The sequence below is a fragment of the Protopterus annectens genome, chromosome 1.part1, assembly GCF_019279795.1.
Source record: "Protopterus annectens isolate FY-2018-M chromosome 1.part1, PAN1.0, whole genome shotgun sequence".
Taxonomy (NCBI): domain Eukaryota; kingdom Metazoa; phylum Chordata; order Ceratodontiformes; family Protopteridae; genus Protopterus; species Protopterus annectens.
In genome coordinates, this window is record NC_056726.1 from 454,895,598 (window position 1) to 454,909,321 (window position 13,724).

Genomic DNA, 13,724 nt, shown 5'->3' on the forward strand with positions numbered 1-13,724 from the left:
TGTGGACATTTAAGCTTCAGCCTTCTTACATCTTCATCACCACAACATAAGCGGAACATTTGATTAACCTTTCGAAACACAGGGTTGTCATACTCATCTGATATCCATGACCATTAGGATGTCTACAAAATATCCCAAGCAACAAACTAAAACAATGAGTAAAAAGGTAATACAGAAAAAACAATCAGTAAAAAAATAAAAGAAAACTCTAGTAAGACTAGACTTTCCAGTGTATGATTCCCTAAACCGCTTATATTAGAGGCAACATGGGATATATGCAAATGACCCTTTAAGGACATCAGGTGTTTCAGGTATATTTCAATTCTGAATTTTCATGACGTTTTTTTTCTTTTTAAGCCTATTTATGGACAAATTCAGGCCAATAAAGCCAACCTCCACTAGCTGTGGACATGCATATTTCAGTCTTCTTATGGCATCACCAGCACAGCATAAGCAGAATGTTTGGCTAACCTTTAGAAACATCATTTGCATATATCCCACATTGCCTCTAATATAAGAGGTTTAAGGAATCACCCGTTGGAAAGTCTAGCCTTGCTAGATTTTTCTTTTATTTTTTTTTCTGAATGTTTTTTCTGTGTGACCTTTTACTCATTGTTTTAGATTGTTGGTTGGGATATTTTGCAGACACCCTAATGGTAATATATATCAGCTGGGTACGACAACCCTGTATTTCTAAAATCTAGCTAGTCATTCCCCTTATGCTGTGTTGATGCTGTCATATGAAGGCTGAAATGTGTATATCCATAGTTATTGAAGGTTGGTTTTATTGGTCTGAATTTGTCTATAAGTAGACTTAAAAACAAAACAATAAAACATCATGGATGTTTAAAGTTGACATATAGCTAAAATGCCAGATGTTTTCAAGAAATCATACACTGGGAAGTCCAGCCTTGCTAAATTTTAGTTTAGTTTTTTTTTCTGTGACTTTTATACTCATTGTTTTATATTATGGTAATATAGAAATTGGAGTCCCTAGAACTGGACATAACATCTCTTGTATCAATCAAATACTAACTGTCTAATACATTACAGGCTGTGAAGTGGCAACACACTTTTTCTTCATTCCTTTTTTCCCATTTCACTTGGTGGCCCACAAGGATCTATCCTTAGACCACCTCTGTTCAACATATTCATAAATGATCTTCATACAGCTAGTTAACACTTCTCTGTTGTACAGTATGCTGATGATTCTATACTCATATGCATTACAAAAAATCTACATGAAATTATAAAAGTTGACCTAAGAATCCCTCACATCTATCAAGATATGGCTCATCCACTCTCAATTATTCCTGAACCCCCAAATCCAAGTTAATCCTGTTTAAAAAAAAAACTCTATTTTTCATAATTTCCTCAAAAACTGCTAGCATTGATGTTGCATCTCATACAAAACTAATAGAACTTATGATAAATCCATCCACAACCTCTTTTTCCCATTTATGCACATGAGGTCAAGGGTGTTGCTTCAACAGTGACAATCATCTGGAGCCAAAGTTCACACTGTTGGGTGGCTAGCCCTGCTGTGGTAGCTATTCCACACCACACACTTGCATACTCAGACCTATGGTTAATTTAGAGTGTCCAATCCACCTATTGCATGTCTTTGGAATGTGGGAGGAAACAAGAGCACCCACAGGAAACCCACATGACCGGAAGCAGAATCCACACAGAAACCACCCCAGCCAAGAATCAAACCAGGGAACCTCTTGCTGAGAGGTGACAATACTATCTGCTGTGTCACTGTGCTGCCCAACTTATGATGGATGAAAATCTGCAATTTGGTTCCAATGTAAAGGAAGTAGTAAGAGAAAAAACATTAAAAACTTGGTTGACTATAAAGAATCACTCCTTACTTGACAGAATCTTCAAGAAAACACATTGCTTCAAACTTCTTGCTCTCTGCATTTCTCTGTGCTGCTGCCATCTTGGTTAACCCACAGGCTTCCCAATCTAACCTTCTTGAACAACCTTGTAACAAAATTGCAAAGTCTTACAGTTAGTGCAGAAGATTAATGCTGTGAGCTGTTAAACAACTGCTTCTTGAGGTGCAGCATTTGATTCCAAAGCCTTCATTTGCCTACTCTATGACCTTGAACAAGTCACTTAGTTAGAAATTGTCTTGGGAACAGTTGGGAAATTGAATTAGGCTCTTTAATGGCCTCCTGGACTGCACACCTTAATGCTACCTATGGATCTATAAGCCTATTGCCTCCAATATGCCTTACAAAGCCCATATGACTCATGGGGATTATAAACTCATTTGATCTGGCATAAGGCTTAGAGGGTCCTGTATCTGTCTGCAGGTGCATAGATGCGAATCCAGATAGACATACTCAGGGATTATAATTTCATTTCATTTGGTTTAAGGCTTACTGTGTACTGCATCAGGCTGTAGCTGCATTGATCTGTAGTCAGATGGACTCATGCACTCCTGAGGGACTGCAAGCTCATTTCTTCTGAAAGGCCATTCCAGGCCTAAACTCTTACTCCTATCCTGGTAGTATTTTAAGCATATTTGCTTTTATGTCTATAAGAAAGTAGAATTATAGACATTTGCAGATGGATGGTTTACTTCTAGAGGCAATAGTTTTTATCACACATATCTTTCAGGATCTATATGATTGAAGATACAAGTCCATTCACTCAGAAGAAAAGCAATTAATTTCAAAAACTGCATTAATTTGGTATTTATGAATAGTTATACAAAAGTTGCTCAAAAAGTTATGATAAATATGATTGATTTAAGCATTTCTCACCATCCTACATATTATAATAAACTGCAGGACCTGGCTTTGCACTGAAAATCTATATTTTGTGCCTGCTTTTCAACCATCAATCCAGATCCTGGAAAGAAAGTCCCATTTGTACACAACTGAATAATGGCATTATGATCTGAAATAAGGAGGCAATGTGGCCTATAGATTGAAGTAATAGACTGTAAATGAGCTTGATACATTTATTATATGACAATTAGGAAATTGGTTTACATTCAGTGGAAGTCACTGACTCTCCTTAAACATTAGCATCTCATGAAAAGAAACATTCCTGTTTAGTGCACTGTGCTTGGTTAACAGACAGTATATTACATTTCTCAACAACTAATGGATATAGTCTGAATGGTATACAGTTAACAGTGCCACTTCTGCTATTGCGTGAGTGTGCTGCTTTTATGCAACTTTCCTTCTCCGAGTCTTTTAGGTTTCTAATACCATGACAGGAATGGACCCCAAAGTATGATTAAAGTTCAGGAAATTTGTATTGTTTCAATTTATTTCTCAAAATTTTTTTATTTTTTAAATACAGTTGAATAAATTCCATAGTATTTGTATATAACATCTTAAATAACTATGCACACTATTTACATCAGCCTGACACTATAACAGAGCTCAATATATACAATTACTTTATAGATATAACAATCCAGTTATCAGCATATATCTGTTCAGTTATTGTAAAGTGTCAATCAATGATGACTTTTTTCAATGGATTGTTAATAAAGGGCTTAGGATGAATACGTAATTCTTTAATTTTAATTTCCAACAATGCTGTGGTCTTCAGTAGGCTGTAGGAGTCTTCCAAAGTCAGTATTGTGTTTGTGTTCCATCTTCTTGTTATACACTTCCTTGAGATTGCAAGTATTGTTGAAACTAGATACATATTTGACTCATTCAAATGAGGACCTTCGAACACATTTAATAATACTAGAGCTTTAGATAAGTTAAACAATTCATTAAAGCTTGTAAAAAGTTTTTAATACCATTCCAAAATGGCTTAATTTTAACACAGTCGAAAAAAGTGTGATTCGAATTTGCATTGTGTATTTGCTCATACCTTCAACATATTCCCTTTGTGGAAGAACTAATTTTATTAATTCTATCTGGAGTTAAGAATGCTCTGTGCAAGCATTTCCAATTAAAAACTTTCCAGTATTGTGTAAAGGATGTATGTTTTATTGATAATAAAATATTTGATTTAATTTCTTCAGTTAGCTGTATTGAGTGTCCTTTTGTTATATAATTCCAATATGAGGATTTGGGTGTTGTTTTATAATTTATCAATATATTGTAAAATGTCAAAATACTATTTCCCATGTCATAATCATTATATATGATTTGATATAGGTATTTTGTAAGTTTAGTTATTTCTTTAAATGAAGAATTACTAATTATTCTGCAAAAATCTTGCGAATATGTCAGAATGTTTTGCATAGTTAGTCAATCTTGTTATGGAATTTTGTATGTTGTTTCTATTGTTTGCATATCTAGAACTTTTAGTTATTTGATACAATGAAACCAACAAACAAATCCTTTCTGTTCCAGGAATTAATTATTTCTCTGTATATTTTATGTGGATAGCTCTTTGTAACTATGCACGGTGATAAAATATCAAACCAGATTTTTAAATCTATATTTGCATTAATAATTTTCCTAAATGAGTTAATGTAATAATTAATCATATGAGTTTTAGTGGGCTTAGTTATGTTATATTGCATACTAATACACAATATGTGCCATGGCAAATTGTTTTTATCTATTTGAATTTTTTTTGTAAATTAAATTCATTTATTGATATTACAGTTAGTAATTCTTTCCAATTTGCAGAATAATTTGGAGTTATCCGATCTGAGATTGTTTTAGATATTGATGCTTTAATGTATGTTTCTATAAGTTTAATCCTCCCTGTTTCCATAGTCTGATATGATGCATTAAAGCTATACTGTTTCTTTTGGGAAACCATAAAAATGTTATTAGACATGAGTTTATTTCTTTGAGTATATTCCTTTCTGGTAACAGTTGCATTGCCAAAGCTGTATATGTATAATCTTGGGTAGTAAAACCATTTTTATTAACTGTAGTCTATCTTCAAATGTTAATATTATTTTGTTCCACTTTTCTACAGAGATTTTAATTGTATTGATGATATTATTGTAGATTTTTGAAACTCATTCACTATTATCCTTGCATAACTCAATTCCTAGATATTTTAAGGTAGATTCTTGTTTCCCTCTAATGTGATTCCCCTTCGTCTGCAATTCTTTTTTTTATTTAAAAATAAAAATTTTGATTTTGATTTATTGAAATGGAGTCCTGAAGTGTAGTAAAATGGGTCAATTAAAATATCTAATTCTTCTAATGTCTCTTTTGTATTGGATAATGTTAATAATATGTCATTAGCAAAGAGCATTACTTTAGAACTGTATTGTTCATAAAAATCTACTTATTGTTATGTATTGACTCTGCCAATATTTCAATTGCCAAAGCAAATAGAATCAGTGACATGGGACATCCTTGTTTTGTACCCTTTGTTATATGTATAGATTCAGAGGTGAAAGGACCTAGTTTAACATACGCTAAACTATTTGTGTGTGTATATATATATATATATATATATATATATATATATATATATATATATATATATATATATATATATATATATTCTTTAGTAGATGAACAAAGGAAGGAGGAAATTCAAATAACACCAGAATTTTGAATAAATCGTCCCAATTTAGGGAATCAAATGCTTTCTCTATATCTAAGTCAATTATGAGTGTTTCTTTATTTTCTTTATTAATATAATCTATAAGAGAAATTATCCTTTTAATATTGTCATGTGTGTGCAGCCTGCTTCTTTCAGCTGCTCCCATTAGGGGTTGCCAGAGCGGATAATCTGTTTCCATTTCTTCCTGTCCTCTGCATCTTGCTCTGTCACACCAACCACCTGCATGTCCTTTCTCACCACATCCATAAACCATATCTTAGGCCTTCCTCTTTTCCTGTTACCTGGCAGCCTCATCCTTCGCATCTTTTTCCCAATATACTCTGCATCCCTCCTCAGCACATGTCCAAACCAATGTAATCTTGCCTCTTTGGCTTTGTCTCCAAACCTTCCAACCTGGGCTGACCCTCTAATATACTTATTCCTAATCCTGTCCACCCTCGTCACACCCAGTGCAAATCTTAACATCTTTAACTCTGCCACGTCTAGCTCTGACTCCTGCCTTTTGTCAACGCCACTGTCTCCAAACCATATAACATAACTGGTCTCACTACCCTCTTGTAGACCTTCCCTTTCACTCTTACTGGTACTCGTCTGTCACAAATCACTCCTGATACTCTTCTCCACCCACTCCATCCTGCCTGTACTCTCTTCTTCACCTCTCTTTTACACTTACCATTACTCTGAACTGTTGATCCCAAGAATTTAAACTCATCCACCTTCGCCACCTCTACTCCCTGCATCCTCACCATTCCTCTATCCTTCCTCACATTCACAAACATATATTCTGTCTTAGTCCTGCTGACCTTCATTACTCTTCTCTCTAGATAATATCTCCACCTCTCCAGGGTCTCCTCCACCTGTTCCCTACTCTCACTACAGATCACAATACCATCTGCAAACATCATAGTCCACGGGGACTTCTATCTGATCTCATCTGTCAACCTGTCCATCACCATTGCAAATAAGAAAAAGCTCAGAGCTGATCCTTGATGTAATCCCACCTCCATCTTAAACACATCCATCACTCCCACTGCAGACCTCACTGCTGTCACACTACCCTTGTACATATGCTGTACCACTCTTACATACTTCTCTGACACTCCTGACTTCGTCATACAATACCACAACTCCTCTCTAGGGACCCTGTCATATGCTTTCGCTAAGTCCACAAAGACACAATGCAACTCCTTCTGACTTTCTCTGTACTTCTCTATCAACACTCTCAGAGCAAACATCACATCTGTAGTGCTCTTTCCTGGCATTAAACCATACTGCTGATCACTAATCATCACCTCCTTTCTTAACCTAGCTTCCACTACTCTTTCCCATAACTTCATGCTGTGACTGATCAATTTAATCCCTCTGTAGTTACTACAGCTCTGCACATCACCCTTATTCTTAAAAATCGGTACATAAACACTTTTTCTCCATTCCTCAGGCATCCTTCCACTTTCCAAGATTTTATTAAACAATTTAGTTAAAAACTCCACTGCCATTTCACCTAAACACCTCCATGCTTCCACAGGTATGTCATCTGGACCAACAGCCTTTCCATTCTTCATCCTCTTCATAGCTATCCTTACTTCCTCCTTGCTAATCCACTGCACTTCATGATTCACTATCCGCTCATCATCCAACCTTCTCTCCCCCTCATTCTCTTCATTGATCAGCCCCTCAAATTACTCTTTCTATCTGCTCAACACACTCTCCTCACTTGTGAGTACATTTCCCTCATTATCCTTTATCACCCTTACCTGCTGCACATCTTAACTAGCTCGGCCCTTTTGTCTAGACAATTGGTACAGGTCCTTTTCTCCCTCCTTAGTGTCCAACCTTTCATACAACTCTTCATACACCTTATCCTTAGCTTTCACCACCTCTCTCTTTGTCATGCACCTCATCTCCTTATACTCCTGTCTACTTTCTTCATCTCTTTGGCAATCCCACTTCTTCTTTGCCAACCTCTTTCTCTGTATACTCACCTGTACTTCCTCATTCCACCATCACGTCTTCTTGTCCTCCTTCCTCTTTCCAAATGTCACACCAAGCACCTTTCTAGCCATCTCGCTTACTAGCTCAGCTGTAGTTACCCAACTATTCGGTAACTCTTCACTGCCACCCAGTGCCCGTCTTAACTCTTCTCTGAACTCCACCTCACAATCACCCTTTTTTAATTTCATCCTACAAACCACCATCCTATGCTGCCTAACTACACTTTCCCCTGCCACCACTTTATAGCCCCCAAGCTCCTTCAGACTGGCCCTTTTACATAAGATATAATCCAACTGTGTGCATCTTCTTTCACTCTTGTATGTCACCCTATGCTTCTCCCTCTTGTTAAAATATGTATTCACCACAGCCATGTCCATCCTTTTCACAAAATCCACTACCATCTGACCTTCTGCATTCCTTTGCTTAACACCATACCTACCCATCACTTCCTCATCCCCTCTGTTCCCTTCACCAACATGCCCATTGAAATCTGCTCCAATCACCACTCTCTCACCCTTGGGTACAGTCATCACCACTTCATCCAATTTTTCTTTTTCATCCATCGCACACCCAACTTGAGCGTATGCACTAACAACATTTATCATTGCACCATCAATTTCCAGCTTCATAAACATCACTCTGTTCAACATTCTTTTCACCTCCAAAACACTCTTAGCATACTGTTCCTTCAGGATAACCCCTATACCATTTCTCCTCCCATCCACACCATGATAAAACAATTTGAACCCACCTCCAATACACCTAGCCTTGCTGCCCTTCCATCTGGTCTCTTGCGCACACAATATACCAACCTTCCTTTTGTCCATCATGTCAGCTAGCTCTCTCCCTATACCATTCATACTGCCAACATTCAAAGTTCCGACCCTCACTATCACAGTCCTAGCCTTTACCTGTCTTTGAGCATGCCTTCCCCCTCTTATCCTCCTTCGGCCAACAGTAGCCCAATTTCCGCCAGCACCCTGTTGGCCAACAGTACTGGTGGTGGTTGTTGTTAACCCGGGTCTGTGTGTGTGTCCATGATATATAAATCCAGTTTGATCGTTATTTATTGTTTTGGATAGCAGTATTTTCATTCTGTTAGTTAATATTGTCATAAATATCTTATAGTCATTATTTAATAATATATAGGTCTATATGAGGTACAGAGGTTTGGGGATTTATTTTCCTTTAGGATTGGTGTGATTAAGGAATATCTCCAAGAGGGTGGTATTAAAGTTTATGACTGAATTTCTGATAGAGTTTTATAGAAGAGGGATAGTATCCTTGAAGGAAAACGTTTATATATTTCCATAATTATACCATCTATACCTGGAGCGTTATTATTGTTACCCTCTTTTATTATATCGGTAATGTCTTTGTAGGATATGGGTGCTTGCAGATCTAGTTTTAATTGTTCTGTTTTTTTTTTATATTAAACATTTTTCATCTAGATTTAATTGATCAATATGTATATTTTCTTTTTAGAAATGTTCCATATAGTGATTTCTATAGACATCAAGAATGTCACCTATATCTGAGACATTTTTCCTTTTCTTTTCATGTAAGATACTTTTAATGTTATTAGCTTTTGATTACATTTTGATTATTTTGGATAAATTATGTAGATATTTGATTCTTTTGGATAAATTATGTAGATATTTGGGACACCGCGGTGGTGGTGCTGCAGTAGCATTGTCGCCTCACAGTAAGACGCTGTCCGGTTCGACTCTCAGCTAGAGCGTCTTCTGCATGGAGATATGCATGAATGGGCGTACCTTCATTGAAGGTTGTGTGTCAGGGCTGGTAACTCGACACGTAAAAATCAACTACCAATAATTAGCAGACCGGAGTTCCACTGTAGCGACCCCTACCCGGGAAAAGCCGAAAGTCACAAACAATGTAGATATTTGGGACAAACGGCTAAGGTATTAATTTTTATTTTTTTCTAAAGCTAAACTAGTTTTATGTGTTAGAATTTCATTGTATTTATTGTTTAATAGTTCTGCTTTCTTTTTCACCTCCAAATGATTTTGATTTTTTTCAGCTTTTACTGACAAAAGTATGGATTGTAGATCTAATAATTCAGAATCCCATTCTCTGATTTTTTTTATACCAAGTTAGGGTTTTACTATATATGTAAGCTTTTAATGAGACCCATATCATTATTTTATTTATCTCTATGGTGTAATTGATATCTAAGAAGAACTTTAATTCAGATAATAACCAGGGTTTGAAGTCTTTAATTTTAGTTATATATGCTGGAATTCTGGAGTTAAAGATTAATGGTTTGAACCCATTTTGAAGTTTTATTATCAATGAATTGTGGTCTGAAAAGGGGCAGGGAATGATTGAGAAATTAATGATTTTAGAGTGTAAGTCATGGGCAGCAAATATTTTATCTATTCTAATTTGGGTACCAAATCTGTGATCATGATGGGAAAACAACAAAGATTTATCTTTGTTAAATTTGAAAGTATCTACAAGATGAAATGATTCTACCCACTTGTTTAAAGTGTTTGATACAGCAGATGTATGCAGCAGTCTTTTATTTGCAGTTTCAGAAATATCAAATATACAGTTAAAATCCCCTAATATTAAGTTGCCTTTATAATTATTGGAAATTAAATCCAAGTGTTTTTAACAGTTCCTGATCCAATGCCTGGGGACCAGTATAGATTGGCTAGGGTCCATATTCTGCTATTATATTTAACTATTATTAATGACATAAGGCCTTCTTTATCTTCATAATTATAAATGATTTCTGGGTTAATCACATTTGTTTTCCATAAAATTGTTACCCCTTTTGTCTTTGTCTTATAAGTGGATTGGGCCAATATCATATATTCCTTAGGATTCCATTTGTAATTGTCATTTGTTTTGAAATAAGTTTCTTGAAGGAAGACAATGTGTGCTTTGTTCAGTTTTAAATATTTCAGTAGATTTGATCTCTTGCTAGGATTGTTTAAGCCATTGGTATTTAAAGATAATAAAGTTAAATCCATCTAGGGTTATTTAGACTATGTGTTTTTTGTTTTATTGTGACTATTAAACATTTTCCTTTGATAACTATAAAATATATGTTTGAGCTTTTAAAGGAAATTATCAGTTTTATACTTTGAGTGTTAATAAATAATAAAAAAACATTGTTTTGGTCAGGCATACTAAAATGTTTTTGTGAAATAAATTTAAATTAATAAATGTTAACAAAACTAAGATCCGCACTAGCCATAGAATGAAAATCATTCCTAATCTGATGGATAAACCTAAGTCCATCAGATTATCACTCATACATTGACAATCCAGAACATCTGAGCTCCATAAATTGAATTATCATATGGAAAATATTTGTAATAGGAATAAGCAATATTTATATTATTTTGAAAATATATAATACTATTGTAGATTAGACAGAATTCTAATTCAATATAAATATCTACTTATTGTATATGCAATTAATATTTACATGAAAGATAGATGACAAGCAATTCAATCATAGTAAAGTAGGATGCATCCTATATAAAACCTCAGCAAAAGATTATAGCACACAGTTATTTAACATATTCACCCTTACTGATAAAGTCTTTCAAAACTTATTACGTAATATAAATAGATGGTAATAATATTTATACCTAATGTTTATAATACAATGTATTTTACTGGATATATCAGAAGTTATATTTCATTGATTACTAGCATTTAAGTAATCCCTTTGTTTATTGCTAACTTACTTAAAACATCAAGTTTGTTTTATGTAAACATTGATAAAAGTTAGTGCATTTTAATTATCAGTGCATTCCTCTTCCCCCATTTCCTACACATAAGGATTTTCATATCTGTCATTTCTTATTATAGAATGAGTGAAATTATAAGTTAAAAACAACAAATTCACTTATTGTTATTAATGATTACAAGTTCCCTTTCCATATTCATAAATTGCCATTTTATGGCATATACTGAAAGTTTTTAGATTTAAATGGCAACATTCTATCTTGCATAATCAGCAAAGGTTAAACTGAGTGATTATTGTCGATTTAATACTATTTGTTCAGAATGTGATTGTTACATTCTGTGTCATTTCTAGTTCAGGCTTCTATTGTTTCCCTTGAACAACTTTGTCAGTTTGATGTCATGTATAAAACATTAGTTACCTTGGTAACAACTTAAGTATTATGTATGGTCAAGATGTGTTACAAAACCACAATTCAAGTTAAAGCAATTATATGACTTGTTATGCACATTTACCTATATGAGAAAATCATCATGCTTCCCATTGATGTTCAATATAGTGTATGTCATTTATGACAAGTTAAAACAGTAGTGTTATTATATACAAGCCCGTGTTATTAAACTATTGTCAATTTAATACTATTTGTTCAGAATATGATTGTTACATTCTGTGACATTTTATGTTCAGGCTTCTATTGTTTCTCTTGAACAACTTTGCCAGTTTGATGTCATGTATAAAACATTAGTTACCTTGGTAACCGCTTAAGTATTATATATGGCCAAGATGGGTTACAAAAACTACAATTCAAGTTAAAGCAATTACATGACTTGTTATGCATATATACTTGTGTAAGAAAATCATGCTTCCCCTTGATGTTCAATGTAGTGTATGTCATTTATGACAAGTTAAGACAGTAGTGTTATTATACACAAGCCCATGTTATTAAATCCTGTCTTTAATATCTAAATTCAGCAGACTGCTTTATCGTATATGACGATTATATATTTTATGTCTTGATTTACTAAAATCATACATTACATAACTATTGTGTGTATGTGGTTTTTATTTTTTATCAAGAATCAACATAATGAGCTAAATGAAGTGTTGGGAGACCATCAATATGTGTACATGTGGTTTAAAACTGCCCTTTTATTATATATATTTTTTAAAAACAAAAATGTCATTGCCGAGAATCATCTCAGAAGCTCCTCAGAGCAGTTAAGTATTATCATCATTTTGTCTCTGTTACTATAGCAACCTGGGAACATCTGTTTCTGTTAGTGTGTCTGTGTACTGCATACCAGAGGCTTGTGATGCACCTGAAGCAAAGCTTCACTTCACTGCAACTTCCAGTCCAGGCTAAAACACAAAATGTCTCTTCCTAATACACAAGCAGGCTAAAAAACCAAATATCTCTTCCTAATACAAACACATCAGTAAATCTCGATCATAAGCTACAACCCATAGCTTCCCGGAGAAGAAAATGGCAACATATAACAGCTGCCAGACACAGCTGCATCCACATACACCATGTCAGGCTTAATCAAACAGCACTCGAAGCTATGGTACCTGCCATAATTGATATTAATTATGCTTAGACAGAATAATAATGACATTTGTACTAGCTGCTAAACATGACTGGATCCATGCACACCATATCAGGATTGATCAAACAGCACTCAAAGCTATGATACCTGCCATAATTGATGTTAACTATATTTAGACAGAATAATGATGACATTTGTTCTAAGAGCTTGCTACTATTATTCAACCAGGATATACATGACATTTCTAAATCATACTTTAACTGAAGAAGGCATTAGTCTCCATGACAGCATTTTTTTTCAAAACACTCTGCTGTTACTGCTATTATATATGATGTTAATTTGTTACAATTGAGTCTGCACTCTGATGAACTCTGATGAATGGTACCTTGTTGAATTAGTTAATTAATTATTTAAATTATTATAAGTAAAAACAATGAAAAATGAACAAGATAAGTATTCATTGAGTTCAAGTAGGGGAATAGAAACTTCTACATTTATATTATATGTTGCTTTGTTTGACTTATATATAATGTAAATAGTAAACCATCTTGACCTACCTTTGTTTGTGAAGAATTACTGGTCTCTTTGAACATTCTGAATAAATCATTACTGTTTCTCAGTTGTTTAAGAAACTCTCTTTTTAAAAATAAAAACAGATGACAAGTGATGTACCATATCAGTTAATACTTTGAGAGATGTAATTGTAAGAGTTATTTTTTGAGACAGCTATCTTGGAATCAGTTTTTTGTTTCTTCTTTCTAGCATCAGTCCAAGGATTTGTTTCTTTTATTCTTTTAAGAGCAGGGGCCATCCATTCCATTCCATTTCTTCTGGGATAGACACTATGTTGTTGTCTTTTATGAATATAGTAGCTTCTTCTAAGTCATTAAAGGTTCTCATCTCATTGGCAAAAAATATTTTTATCTTGGCTGGAA